Source organism: Typopeltis vanoorti, chromosome 17 (assembly GCF_054136105.1).
Source record: "Typopeltis vanoorti isolate ZY-2024b chromosome 17, IOZ_Tvanoo_1.0, whole genome shotgun sequence".
Lineage (NCBI taxonomy): Eukaryota > Metazoa > Arthropoda > Arachnida > Uropygi > Thelyphonidae > Typopeltis > Typopeltis vanoorti.
Window position 1 is genome coordinate 11,858,927 of NC_143565.1, and position 15,390 is coordinate 11,874,316.

A 15,390-nucleotide genomic window follows, 5' to 3' on the forward strand; every position below is an offset into this window, starting at 1 on the left:
TTGACATATTTATAATTAATTATATTTTTCCGTAAGTTACATGTATTAACACACACTTCTCTTCATTTAAAAGTTTGGACCCTTCTTCATTCATATACAAGATGTCAGAAAGGATGGATAGCTGGAACCCACCTGAATCATGGAAGAGAATAACTTGTATCATGATGATTCGTGCCCGCCATCAAAATAAGGATATTACGACTGCTGCCCAATGCTCCCTGAATACAGTAAAAACAATCAGGCATGAACTAGAGACTTGCAATGGTGACTACGAGGATGTAGCAAGAAGAAAGATCCCTAGCAGACGATCTAATTGCGTTCGTACAGCAGAATTCCTCGCAAATCTGCAGGAACAGGTGTTGAAGAACCCTGGCATTGGAATTCGGGCTTTGTTCGTGGAGTTGCTAACTGTAGTCAAGCCCTGGATAACATGGGTAGCCAATGGTAGGCCGTATGTATGGCAGCAGGATTCGGCCCCTTGCCACACCTCTGGGAAAAGTCAAAAATGGTTGTCTGAAAATTTCTACGACTTCACCAGTCCAAATGTTTGGCCTCCAAACTCCCCAGACCTTAACCCCATGGATTATTTTGTATGGGGCGCAGTTGAAAAAGACACCAATCGCACTTCCAGTAATACAAAAGCCCAGTTAATGGATAAAATTAAAACAGTTTTTGCGGCCCTTCCCAGGGAGACTGTAGCATCAGCTTGTTCGAGGTTCCGAAGCAGAATTGAAGCTGTGATCGATGCTAATGGTGGTTATTTTGAGTAAATCTTGTTGATAGTATTGTAATTAACTCTGCCTGTAATGTTTTTTTGTCAATTCATTAAATTTAATAGATACAAAGAAGATTTTCTTTTTCCTTACGAAACTGTCAAATTTATCCCGAACACCCTGTATAGAAAATAATACATGGTATATTCGTATATTTTAATTTAATTCTAGAATTTTGATGGGACGTGGAGCTTGGAAAGCTGCGTAGGGAGCAATGAATCACATCCTACCCTCAACTGAGCAGATGGATGGGTGTGTGCGGATGGTGGCGAATTCTCTTACCAGAGTGCGTAATCCCAACTATGAAATTCAGAGGTGGTGCTGTGGTCTTGGTTTTTTCCTGGTTTGGCCTTAGACCTCTGTTTGTAGTCCACGAACATCACTGAACATTCTGGGCAATGCAATGCTTCTTACTTTATGACGTTTCTATGGAACTGACCATTGTTTCTTTGAACAAGACAATGCCCAATATCATAAGGCTGCTTTTGTAACTGAGTAGTTTTGGACATGAACCTCGCCACACTTGACTGACCTCCACAGAGCCCTGATCTCAACTCTACTGAACGTGTGCAGGTGAACTGGAGCATCAGGTGAGGTCAATAAACATCCTCCCCACAAAACTCCAGGACCTCACATCATGCCTACAGGAAGAATGATCAAAAATTCCCACTGGTCGCCAGCGTACGCTTGTAGAAAGTATGTCCTGTACAATTGCTGCAGTAGTCGCAGCGAAAGAAATTACTACATGTTATTAAGGTGGGCTCCATGGCCGTTTGTTCCTCACAGTGTCTGTTGACTTCTTTCAAGAAGTATACACTTCAATAAATGATCCTTCTCCACAATGCGAAAACAAAGTGTACTTTATTTCATACACATATGTTTATATATTCTCCCTTTCGCCTTTGGAATGGTTAATACAGTTCGTTCTCAATGATCCATCATGCTAAACAAATACGATCAGGTGTCGTAATATAAAAGTATTATAAAATCTTATGGTTGAGGTCTTTCCCATTTTCACAGAGCGATGCTTCAATTTTGATCCTGGAGGTCGTCTTCTGTCTTATTGTTATTCATAGGTGCCTTATTATTATTCTTTGATGCAGATGATGATGCTCCAGCAATGGAAATTGCTGGAGCATCATCGGTTGTCACAGCTACGATCCTGTTCGGAGGAAGTTCGTATTTTTCTAACATGCTCCACACGGCATCAGAAATGTCTTTCCCTGTAGTGGTTCCATGGATGGGAATCATTTCCCCAGAACTCTTCAGTTATATTCATATTGTCTTCGCAAACCAGAAGAAACAGAGCAACTTGAGAAACATCGTGAATATTGAAACTTTCTTCAAGTGCAATTGAAAAGCGCTGTACCTTTGCGGATATTCTTTGTAACTGGTCACGCAAATTATCTGCCATTTCGGTTATTCTTTGGATCACACTATTTCTGAACAAAGAAATCTCGCGAAATACTTTGCACATTTTTGGGAATAACGTTTTTGCCTGCTTTTATCATCCCCTCCTTAACCAAGAAAGAATAGATAAAAGGTTCGGAATGTTTCGCCAATGAATACCTGATTTCATAACTGGCTCTCACTGCTGATTCATCGTCTTTCATAATTTTTGAAAATATTTGTTGTTGACTTTGAAGTGAATTCTTCATAGCTTCCAATTTGTCTTCTCTCAAAGCGTGAATATTGTGTTTTGTGCCTTTTTATATTATATTCTATATGTGAAATTTTTAAATTTAATTTAGGGAAGACGACGCACTGCCGAAAAGGATCACACTCTGTTACTCCCACCCCTCGTCCTATCCCACTCTACTCTTCCTCTTCTCAAAAAAATATTCTTTCCCCCTCCCAAAATTTTCTCTGCCCACCCTCAGTAATATTATTATTATATATAAAAAAACAAAATAACTCGGGTTTTTTTCAAAAAATGATTCCTCCTACTTTGCTCTAGCCCCACTTTTTCAAAAACCCCCTACCCTTAACAGCATGTGAATGCATATCACTAAATGCCGGGATGCCACTGAATAAAGTAATAGCCAACAACATCCTAAAAGGTAGGCCCGAATTTTTCCCCTATTTTATCTTCATATATCCTACTATACAAAACATCATTAATGCTCTAAGATTTGAGTAAAACGCCAATGGCATTATAAAAGGCGCACTCCTAAAGAAAAGTAGGCTAATATACATAAAAATAATTCAAGTATAGTATCTGGGAAAAATCCCATGTTACTCCTCTTAAACTATTATTATAATTATGGATATTATAGCCTGTTTTTGTTTAGGAGTGACCATTATTTAAATACATTGGCTATCAATACTCAAAGGGATATATATATTTAGTGTATTATTGGTGAGTATAGATAGAAGGCAAATAAGGTAGAATAAAAGAGGACGAAAAATTTGGTGCATACCTTTTTTTGAATCTACGAGGTCTTCCATGATCTCGCTGAAGGTTGTTTATAAGCGGGGAGGAAGCGTGGGGGTGTGTTTAGACGCAGGAAAATAAGTTTGGATAACACGGGTTAATATTAATAATATATATGAGTATATACATATATTATTTTGAATTAGGGCGCATTTTTGTGGGGGGGGGAAGAAGGGTAAAGACTATTGTGGCAACTGGAGCAGGGTTAACGGGGTGTGGAATCGTTTCGGTCGTGTGACCATCTTCGGAACTACGTCGGAAATGAGTGTAGGGCCATGTCAGGGCAAAGTTGCAACTGCCAAATAAGGGTATTAGTTGTCGCTGCATGGCCGGAGGCGTGGCTTAAATTGTAAGTTCTGGATCGTCCAATATTCGGAAATTAGGTAGGGGCGGTGGACGTTAATAGAATTTTCATCGCATTTTATGGCAATAGTTTCGGATATTCTAAGCATTGTTTCGTTGTCTATGATTATGGCCTTGTCAATTTGGGGGATATATTTTAGTTCAAGGGCGTGAGCTGCAATTTCAGTCTTCCCTGTACTCCGTGTTTTATTTTTCTTTTTGGTGTTGCGATGTTTTTTGTGTTCAGATATTCCGGAATGGGAATATTGCAATCCCTGAAGTGCTCTTGTGATCTAGTCCATAGGGATCTAATTGTGGAGCCGGTGTAGGTGACGTCACAATCCTCTTGACAAGGAAATTTATAGACAACGTTGTGGAGTTCGAATATTTCTTTGTGTGTGAGAGATTTTTTAGGTTTTAGAAGAGTTGCTAACTTTTGGTTCGTGGTGAATACTAGCTTATAGTCCGTGTTTTTGAAAATGTATTTGCAGGCTTTGTATGGGTTTTGAATGTATGACAATTTGATAACCATACTTGCCGGGAAGTCTGTTTTGGTTGTATTATCGTTATGACGGGATTTTGCCATATTGTTCGCGTAATTTGTTAGATGTGTAGGATAGTTGCGATTTTTGAAAACCTGTGTTAAATATTTTAATTCTGTGTTAAGATAATTGTTGTTGGTTGAGAATTTGTAAGCATTGATAAATTGTGATAAGATGACTGATTTTTTAACGGAATATGGGTGGTATGAATTGAAATGGAGGTAGTTTCCGATATGTGTGAGTTTGTGGAACATCTTTGTAGCTATTTTGTTATTGCTTCTGATTAATGTCAGGTTTAAGAAATTGATGGGTTTGTTCTGTTCTGTTTCTAAGGTGAATTGTAGTCTGTTACGATAATCGTTGAGGGATGTTTGTAAGGCGGAGATGTGCGAGGGTTTGCCAATGCATAGAATATCGTCTACGTATCTGCCATAAAAGGTGATGCTGGGGGGAAGAGAAGGGTGGAGTAGAAGTGATTCAATGTGTGCCAGGAATAGTTCTGCTAGATGACCACTGATGTTTTGGCCCATTGGGAGACCGAAAATTTGAACATATAAGGAGTTGTTGAACTTAAAGAAGTTTGCAGATATTGTGAGTTGGATCAAGCCAATGATGTCAATTGGTTTTAGTTTTGTGCGTGTGTGTAGGGTGTGGTCCTCTGTGAGTAGTGTGTGCACGATGTTAATGTCCTGGGGACATCCACGTTTGTGTATAATGAAGTTGCATCTAATGAGGTGAGGATGTCATCTTGGGATGGAGTAGTGTTATTTATTTTCCGGAATAGGTCATCCGTATTTTTGATCCTATAGATAGACGTTGTTAGTAGTGGTCTGATGAGTTTGGCAACAGATTTAGATAAAGGAGCTGTGGTGGTGTTCTTGTAGGAGAATATGGGTCGTATCGGATAACCGTCCTTGTGGGTTTTGATGTTCCCGAACATAAAGGGGTGCGTGTAGTGCAGGGGGTTGTGTGTCTCATTGTGGTTTTATCTATTTTGTTTTGGCTTTTTAAGGTGTGTAGGGTGCTGTTGATTTGTTTTATGAGGTCGGGGGTAGGATCATTGTGGATTTTTTGGTAGGTGTGTTGGTCGTTTAAGACGGCCATAATTTTGCAATATTCCCATTCCGGAATATCTGAACACAAAAAGACACCGCAACACCAAAAAGAAAAATATAAAACACGGAGTACAGGGAAGACTGAAATTGCAGCTCACGCCCTTGAACTAAAATATATCTCCCAAATTGACAAGGCCATAATCATAGACAAACAAGACAACGAAACAATGCTAAGAATATCCGAAACCATTGCCATAAAATGCGATGAAAATTCTCTCAACGTCCACCGCCCCTATCTAATTTGCGAATGTTGGACGATCCAGAACCTACAATTTAAGCACGCCTCCGGCCATGTAATAAGGGTATTAGCAGTTGCAACTTTGCCCTGACATAGCCCTACACTCATTTCCGACAAAATTCCGAGGATGGTCACACCACCGAAACGGTTCCACACCCAGTTAACCCTTCCCCCAGTTGCCACAATAGTCTTTATCCTTCCTCTCACACAAAATGCACCCTAATTCAAAATAATATATGTATACATTTATATATATATATATATATTATTAATATTAACCCGGGTTATCCAAACTTATTTTCCCACGTCTAAACACTCCCCCGCTTCCCCCCCGCTTATATACAACCTTCAGCGAGATCATGGAAGTGGAAGACATCGTAGAATCAAAAAAGGTATGTACCAAATTTTTCCACCTCTTTTATTCTACCTTAATTGCCTTCTATACTCACCAATAATGCCCTATAATAAATTTAGTTTAATCCTTTATCCAAGTGTGAGCAAACAAAGTTTGCGCCTGAAAGTATCTTCAGGGCCTGGGGTAAGATAGTGCAACACCAGGCAACTCGTTGCAAAGGTGGAGAAAGTTCTCATCACTCCTATCTCAGTATCTCCCATAATGCAAAGCACATCTACATGCGGATATGTGTAATGCTATGCATTAAGGCAAGGGCCACTACCCATACCGGTTTCGACCTTTATTGAGGTCTCGTCAGTGGGAGCCAGGCCCAGTAGTGGAGATACAAAGGCAGAAGCAATGAGAGGTCATCCTAACCTATAGGAGTTGCCAAAGGGTGTGCAACCTTATTATTAAATTACTCGGGATTCAAAGAAAGATATTGAGAGTTTATTTTTAATGCCCTACATATATATATATATATATATATATATAAATATATATATATATATATATATACTCCTTTTGAGTATTGATAGCCAGTGTATTTAAATAAGGGTCATTCCTAAACAAAAACAGGCTATAATATCTGTAATTATAATAAAAATAATAACTATTTAATTTCTTTTTTTTTTGGTAAAGTAAAATCAGGGGTACGAGTCATATGCGAGAGCGAGTTATATTCGAGTAAATACGTATTTCTATTCTTTTAGAAAAAGGAACCATCCATTTTTCTTGAATTTTTCCTTGAGGCATCGCAGGCCACACGAAATACCTTTGCGGGCCGAATGTGGCTCGTGGGCTGCCAGTTTTTTTCCCTAATTAATTTTCTGACCAAGGGCTTCATCTATGCCAGTGTTTCTCAACCTGTGGTCCGAGACGATGGGACAGGTGGTCCGAAGGCAGACTTAAGTGAATTAAATAAATATTTGTTAATTATCCAAACAAAACAAATTAAAATTGAATAAGTAAGTAAAAATTATTGAAATCAAATGGAGACTTAAAAACACCAACAAATCATGTTCAAAGGCGGAAGCAATAAAAGTATTTATTGTTGTTCACTTCACCCCTCTTTTAGCATTCGTCATTCTGCCGCTAAATTTGTAGAGGCAAAATGACGAATAATGAAAGAGGGGTGAAGTGAACAACAGTATAGTTTTATTGCTTCCGCCTTCCCTTGCTGTTTTGTCTGATTTAAAGTGAACATGCGTTATCCACATTTCAAACAAATGCTTCTTTATTGATTTTTATTATTGAAGGTTTTCCTCCTTCAACCAAGGCTCAATATACCTTAAGAAGTGCTAAATGATACTTGGGCAAAGTGTGTCCTGAGTTAACCCCAGTATTTATATATTTATATATTTTTAGGAAACGTGTTTTATTAATGGAAAAGTCGCTTAGAACTAGGATTTTGAAAAGAAAAGCAAATGAAACAGGTGATGCTAACCCTAATTGTGATACACGTGTTGTAACGGCCAATGAGTCTGATACTATTAAAGTAGAAGAAACAATCAGTTCAAAGAAAAAGTACAGTAGGAAATGTAACAGTTTATATTTGGAATTCAGGATTACTTGGTGTGGAGATGAAAGTGAACAGAAATCTCAAAATGTTTTGTGTTATGAAGTGTTGTCGAACGAGTGCATGAAACCCGAGAAACTCCGATGACATTTAGAAAATAAACATTGTGATGTGAAAAATAAGCCAATCGAATTTTTTCAGGGACATTAAATCATGGGAAAGATATAGTTTCGGCCATGGTTCCATTAATAGCAAGGCACGGGAATCCTCCTATCTCTTAAGTTTGCGCATAGCGAAAACAGGGAAACCTCATTCTATCGGGGAAAATTTGCTGCTTCCAGCTATAACAGATGTGTAAAAATGATGTTTGGCAACAGGTTACTGAAAGATGTTGATTTGATTCCTCTTTCAAATGACACTGTTGGTCGCAGAATTAATGATATGGCAGGTGACGTAGAATCTTAGTTAATCGAAAGAGTTAAGAAGAGCCCTCATTATGCGTTACAAATAGACGAGACTACTGATGTTACAACTGATGCGCAGTTAATATGATACGTAAGATATGCGCATGATAACAACATTCTTGATGATACTCTGTTTTGTAGAACTTTTTCATCCAGAAAAACTGGAGAAGAAATATTTCACACTCTCAATAATATAAATTGGATGCATTGTTTCATACATAGGGAAGCGTTCCAAAGGAATGTCACCAGAATTTAAAACTATGCTATACAACGCTGTCAAACTAGTTAATTTTATTAAGGCTCGACCGTTAAATAACAGGTTATTTTGAGTACTCTGCGATAACATGGGCAGTGAATACATACAACTTTTGCTTCATTCTGAAATTCGCTGGCTTTCCAGGGGTAAAGTGCTAACAGAGTTATTTCAATTAAGGCACGAAGTTTTATTGTTTGTAAATGAACGTAATTCTATTTTGCATCACTCCTTGTTGACGAAGCATGGTTATCAACACCATCTTATCTTTCACACATTTTTTCAAATTAAATGAACTAAATCTCCCCCTTCAGTTAAATTCTTTAACTGTTCTTGATGCCTACGATAAAATAAAGGCATTCGAGAAAAAACTGGTTTTATGAATTAATTATGTAAAAGACAGACAATTTGCACCTTTTCAAATATTGGAATTCTTTTTCGTGGGTTCCAATGTTGATTCCAATTTAGTGTGAAAATGATATTCTTGTTCATTCTGAGTTTCTGAAAAGGGTTTGTGACCACCTGAAAATTCTGAAACGGAATCTTGAAACATATTTTCCGAATAACTTTTATAAGAAATTTCTGTGGATTCGCTATCCATTTCAGGCTTCTAGTCACTAGAACGACCTTTCGTTATCGAAAAAAAGAACAGTTAATTTAATTGAGCTTTCAAGTGGCAGTGGATTTAAAATGCAATTCTGTGATCGTGATTTGGCTCGATTTTGGATCTCGCCTTCCTTCAGTGAGAAGTGAATTTCCCGAATTATCTGAAGTATTGAAAATCTTCCTGCAGTTTTCTACAACTTGTCTTTGTGAGAAAGGATTTTCATCGCTCCTTCAAATAAAAACAAAATACAGAACTAGTATCTGTGTGTGTCAATCTTCGACTGAAGTTGAACAATATTGAGCCAAATATTCAGCAACTCTGCAAGGCCGAGAAGCTCAACCATCTCATTAAAAGTAAGTAGTGACATAATTATATCATATTATTTATTTGTTTAATAAAAATTAAAACTTTGTTCAATGATGATACACTTTTAATCGTTTACTTCCAATTTAATTAATTATTACTTAAATAAAGAGCCAATACTCTTCACTTCGGCGATGTAACGTTTAAATTAAGGGCATATTAAATCCCACATTATTTCAAAGCCGAATAAGAAACTCAAAGATCGGAATCAAAGAATTTTATGCCGAATATAGCAAACAATAAAAGTTTCGGCGTACTGTAGGGTAAGCTAAAGCACATAGTTCAACACTAGAGCAACTCGTTGCAAAGGTGGGTAAAGTTCTGATCACGAAGTGAAGCATATTGGCTCTTTATTTAAGTAATTTATGGGTTCACCTTTTTGACAACTCGTATAGCAAAGTATATAAATTCTCTTGGCTATAATCTCAGTATTATCTAGGTCTACCTACTCACTGATGAGACCTCAATAAAGGCCGAAACCAGTCTGGGTAGTGACCTTCCACCATAATGCATAACATCAAACATCTCCTAGAAGATATATTTTGCATTATGGGGAAATACTAAGGATAGTGATCAGAACTTAATTCACCTTTGTAACGAGTTGCCCTAGTGTTGAACTACGTGCTTTGGCTTACGCTAGTATTCGCCGATACTTTTATAGTTTGCTATATTCGGCATAAAACTCTTTGATTCCGATCTTTGAATTTCTTATTCGGCTTTGAAATAATGTGGGATTTAATATCCCCTTAATTAAATTAATTAATTATGTTTCCATATGTATTCAAAACATGCTTTCAGATTTATTATGTTATAAATGGCACAGTTTTACGAAATGTTGGTACTACATAGGTTTTTAAAAACAAAATTAAAAGTCAAAACTACATATAGGAAAATAAATTAAAAATTCTATGTTTATTTTTGAAGTAAAACTTTAATTTCAACATTCTAAAATGTTATTTTTCTTACTTTTCTGTTCCGCAAATCGTCAGTGACATTGTCGAAGTCTATTTTATCACTCAGTTGCTGTTTTATAGACAGTAAGGCACGATTTCTAAAACGACAAAAAGTGTCACCAGGGGGGAAGATATCCCCCTTTCCCTTCCCCACAGCTACGCCTCTGTAACTTAGTGGTCCGTAGAATTGTTTTAGGCATTTTAGTCCTTGGGCTTAGAAAGGTTGTGAAACGCTGATCTATATTATAGACGAAGCGATGTGGAAAACCCTGGGTTCGATTTCCGCTCGTGAAGTGAGGAACCATTATCTGGTTCCATAGCAGGTCTCATACAGAGGTAGGGTTTTTTCACCCGGAAATCTTGTTTTTATACCCCTAAAATAGGCAAACCGGCGCCGTGAACACACGCTTCTACAAACATAGGACACTTCGGAAGGCTTAGGGGTAACCACTTGATCCTCGAGAGGGTGGCGGTTGTGAAGTTCACAGCTAAAGAACGTCATTGGTTCGTGAAAAGCTTAAGACGAGACTTTATACGTTATAATTAAATAAAGTCTCGTCTTAAGCTTTTCACGAACCATTAATTAATTAATTTGGGTTATTATAACCATTCAAATTTTCCAGTTCTGAGGTTTTGGATTTTATTTCTCTGATTTCTTCTGTGTATCTAACTATGATGATTAGAAAAGTATATATTTTGGCAGATGTAATACTATACCTTAAAATTTTTCATTGAAATAGATGATCGCACTTAGTTACGTTGGTTGGTTAGCAACAGACAAACTAACAAGAGTATCAGATCGGTAGTGACTGAAGGATTTGCTAGCGAGCGCTGGTCAGCAATGGATTGTCGACGGCTGTGAGACAAAGGACATGATGGCTATACGTATTGTGTTTGGTCCTCAAATTAAGTTTAAGTCAACTTGGAAACGACATCGTACATAGTAACGATGGACGATAAAATACTGTTTATAGCCTCTCTTGCATGCCTGCTCACTCAGCCCACACTGTAAATGATCTAAAAATCTTCTATAGTGAAGATATCATCAAATAAAGAAATCAAGAATTGATTTCATTGAAGATCTGAAGAAAAATGTGCAGCATCCCCAGCCATTTCTATACGAATGTTGGATTGATTAAGGAAAAATAGTACTTATTTGGGTTCAACCTTTCGAAAGCCAATTCCTCAGTTATTTCCTATAAAAGTCTTCTTTACTCGATATGGGTTCGTTGAGTACAAACAAAATATTCAGTTTATAATTGAGTTATCCATGTGGCATTGGGATTGTGGCATTGAGATTATTTTCTGCTTGGTCTAGACGCTTTTAAAACATTACAATTAGATGTTGTCACCAGTTTATGAACGAAAGCTCCACCTTGGAAAGGAGAAAACACCGGATTTCTCCACTATTCACAGTCCGCCATAAAGTTTGTTTGATTAGCTGGTTACTTGCTTGCCTTGGTAAACAACTTTCAGCTAAATCGTGAAGAAGGAAGAAGATGTATGGAAGTTTGGTCTCTCGATGGATTTGGGTGTTTCTAATGAACCACGAGGGTTCAGAATCATCCGGAGGCACTTGTTTTGAATCCTCTGTAGTTTCAGAATATTTGATTTAGAGGTATGGTTCCATGCTGGATAGGTGTACGTAATTACAGGACGTATCACCATCAGGTACATTAGTAATTTGTTTTGTATGTGTGGTTTACTTCTGCGGTTGATCAAGGGATAAAGTTGAGCTAGACTTTGGATGCCTTAGAGCCAATGAGTTTAAGGCGGCTGTTAAATGGGAGATTTTTTTTGTCACGTTGCACTCCCAGAGATTTGATTTCTGTATGCCATGACATCTTTTTTCCTAAATGTTGGATATCATCATTGATGGGTGGATTTACTTCCAGAGAAAAGTGTAGTTCGGCTTTTGTGGGGGTTGACTTGTGGTTTTATGTGAAATGATCCTCCAATCCGAGAACCATTTCGCCAGAGAAGAGATGCTATTCTGGAGTGGTCGGATTGCCAGCTTGAGGCTGAAAGATCGCGAGTATTGCCGTATCATCTGCATATAGGGCAGTGATGGTTGAACTTGGGTTTTGTGGGATGTCTGCTAGATAGATTGAGAATAATAGTTCGGGCCAGTAAAGATCCTGCAGGAACACCTGCTAGAATTTGTCGTCTGGATGATACAATTCCGTTGACTTTCACCTGCATATATCTATCCCAGAGATATGCTTTAAGCAGCCTTATGTTATTTATCGGTATGTTTTCTTTTATAAACTTGTAGAGAAGGCCTTGATGACGTTATCAATTGCCTTTATAAGATCGAAAAACCAATCGAAACCTTGCGTGATATGTTCCACTATTGGGTGTATTTGTTGTATTGTGCTGTGTTCCCTTCGGAAGCCAAACTATTCCTTGGGAATGATTCTTAGTTTTTCTGTTGTTTCTAGTAATCTTGAGAGGATGACTTCTCAGAGGTTTTACGTAGGTTGGACAGTAAGCTGATGAGTCTGTAACTTTGGGGGAGTTGGAATTATTTCCAGGCTTTTTTTGAAGGTGTGATATCAGCAGTTTTATCAGGCTATGGGAAAGTGTTGTAGTCTTACAATTGCACTTATGTTGACTAGATGCACTATTTATTGGTGATGCCATCTTGACCTAGAGTTTTCGGAATTTAAACACTCTATGATGTTCTTTATTTCAGCTGGAGTAGTAGGGGTGATGCGATCTAAGTTGTCCTCTATTTGTCTTAAGGTTCGCTGAAACTGTCTATGAACCTTATATATGAGACTAATATTCAGGTTTTAATATGAAGGCGGCACTGCTCCTGCAGACTATTCACTAGAACTTCAACTTTTTCTCTATCGGATTCTATCATTCCATGCTTAGAATCATTGGGGGATAGGTGTTCACTTTTGCTGTAAAAGAGTTTTATGAATTTCCAGATTGTTTGATCTTCTGGGTTGAACGATTTTGAATTGTTTTCCCACTCTTGATTTCTGTGTTTTCAAAGAGTATCTGTGAATTGTCTGTTCAAGTAATTTAGGATTGTTTTATCTTGCGGGGCCCTTGTATTATGATATCTCTTTCTAGCTTTGTTTTTTGTCATGATTAGGTCCATGATATCCTCTGGATGATTTATGGATGATAGGTACTGGGCCGATATCCTCCGGGAGAACTTTCGTCAGCTTGTCCCATGCTATGAAGGAGTGCGGAGGGGGGGGGGGGTTGAACTTGCCTGCCTAGTTTGAGCAGGATGGAAACTATGGCTGTGTTGAGAATTGTGTACGTGTATAGAATACGTCATTCCTATTGACTGTGGAGTTAAATCAAGCAGTATGCTTGGCATTTAGATCACTTGCTGTGATAATGGAGTCTGTAGAACCGAGAATGGAGTCCAATTCTGATATTAACAGGGTTGCTTGGTGAATTGTAAACTGCGAAGATTTTGAAAATGCAGGCATTGTTGGTGTGCACCTAAACGCCAGTCACCTCCATGTTCATAGTTTGTGGGTTGGTTTGGACATTAAGGTTCAGATAGTTTTTAACATAGATGACGGTGACCCCACCTCTGACATCAAGTCTATCAGTTCTATACTTAAAACAGCTTCTAGGTTTTGGGTTATTAGCTGGTCTGAGATGTGAATCATCAATTAAAAATATGTACAGATTATATCTATATGTGAACTCTTCTAGTTCCAGGATCTTGTTGATCAGCCAATTGGCATTCCAGGTTATGATCAATGGACAGTTAGAGTTTGGTTTGAATTTTCTTCTATTCATAACTAAGGGCTGCTAAGAATTGATTGAGTTCCTTGCAGGAATGTCTTAGGGGAGGATGGCGAGAGGCTAGTTTTGCTGAATTCGTGTAGCACTGTAACTGGTGAGGCAATCAATATTGATGATACGCTGGGGCTTGCTTGCTCTTGAGATGCTGTAGTCTTTGTTCGTATAGCCTCAGCACATGTTTTGGTTATGGTTGTGTATTGCTTTCAGGGTTTAATTTATTTGACTGGAGGGGTGACCTTGTTAGTTGCTTCAATTGTGATTACGGGTGAAGACGGAAGAGTATTTCTTTTTGACATACGGTTTTTGAATGGATAATGCATCCCTTTTAATTGGCGAGATGAGGTCTTCTGCAGCTAGCGCAATGGCAGACGTGTATCTTGTCTTGTTGGAAGTCCTGGTTTGGAGGTTTTCGCCGTATTTCAGCACCTGAGATCTGTTTTTTTTTTTAATTTTCGGGCATGGCCAAATGTCTGGCATCTATGACACTGCCCTGCTGATGCCTTCCTGAGCTGTCCGGTTGTTATTCTGAGTCCGCAGACAGCAGTCAGTACATAGATTTGCTTCCGAGTATTGCTTATTTCGACCAGCACTAGTGGCATTGGTCTTTTGTCATTTCTCAGAATCCGGCTTACTTTGTTTGGGATTAGGCCCTGATTGATGGCATCTGTTGTCATTTCGTCAGTGATGAAGTCTTCAGCAACCTCTCGAAGCACCACATTAAAATTTCTCCCACTAGTTAGTGCGAACGTATGATAGGGCAATTTAGAGGTATCCAACATCTAGGTTATCAGCCCCTAGTCAGCGACAGAGTTAGGTTGAATTTTCATCCCTTCACCCGTGTTTTTGGCTCAGCAGTAAGAGATGTTTCGTTCCCTGAGGATCTGTGAGAGTGATGTCCACTTTTCCTTGTCCTGTAGAATAACTGGTGGGTCTTTTTCTTTTTTTGTCTAGAACGTCTTGTGTTTTTGAGTCCTCATTCATATAATCGTTTGATGTCCTCTGCATTTTGTTTGCGTGTTCCCCCGAAGGAGTCCGTCTGTCGGAGATTCTTAAGTGACGTGACAGTTGTAATTTCACCCTCTGCGTCCTCATCATCTCCCTCGGGATCATTGACTTGGTCATACAATTTTTAGAAGCCAGGACACTCTTACTGACACTTTTTCCACAGCGTCTTAAATAGGTCAAGTGGTTGATCTCTATTTAAGTTTTGAATGATATCATTAAAGCCTCCGTAGCTCTGACAGTATAATCGAAATCCTTTGGTCGGAAAGATTGGGTTTGATTTCTATCAGACACGGGAGGAACCTTTATCTGGTCTCTTTCGACGAAAGGTTAATTAGCCGATCTCATAAGGAAGGGGATTTTTTGTAACGGAAACTCAAATTTTTCGTCCCCCAGAACTGGAAAACCGCCCCATTGAACAGATACGAATTACACTCATTTAAAAAATACCTCCTGGCCATATACCGGCTTGGGAGGAGGGCTGGAAAAAGCAACTGTGAACTTCCCCATAAAAATATCACCAGGAGTACTTTGTGGGCAATGCCTACAAAGTCACTTACGGTGGAAATGACCGGAAGGGAAAACCAGGTATGATATCATTAATGTTCTCC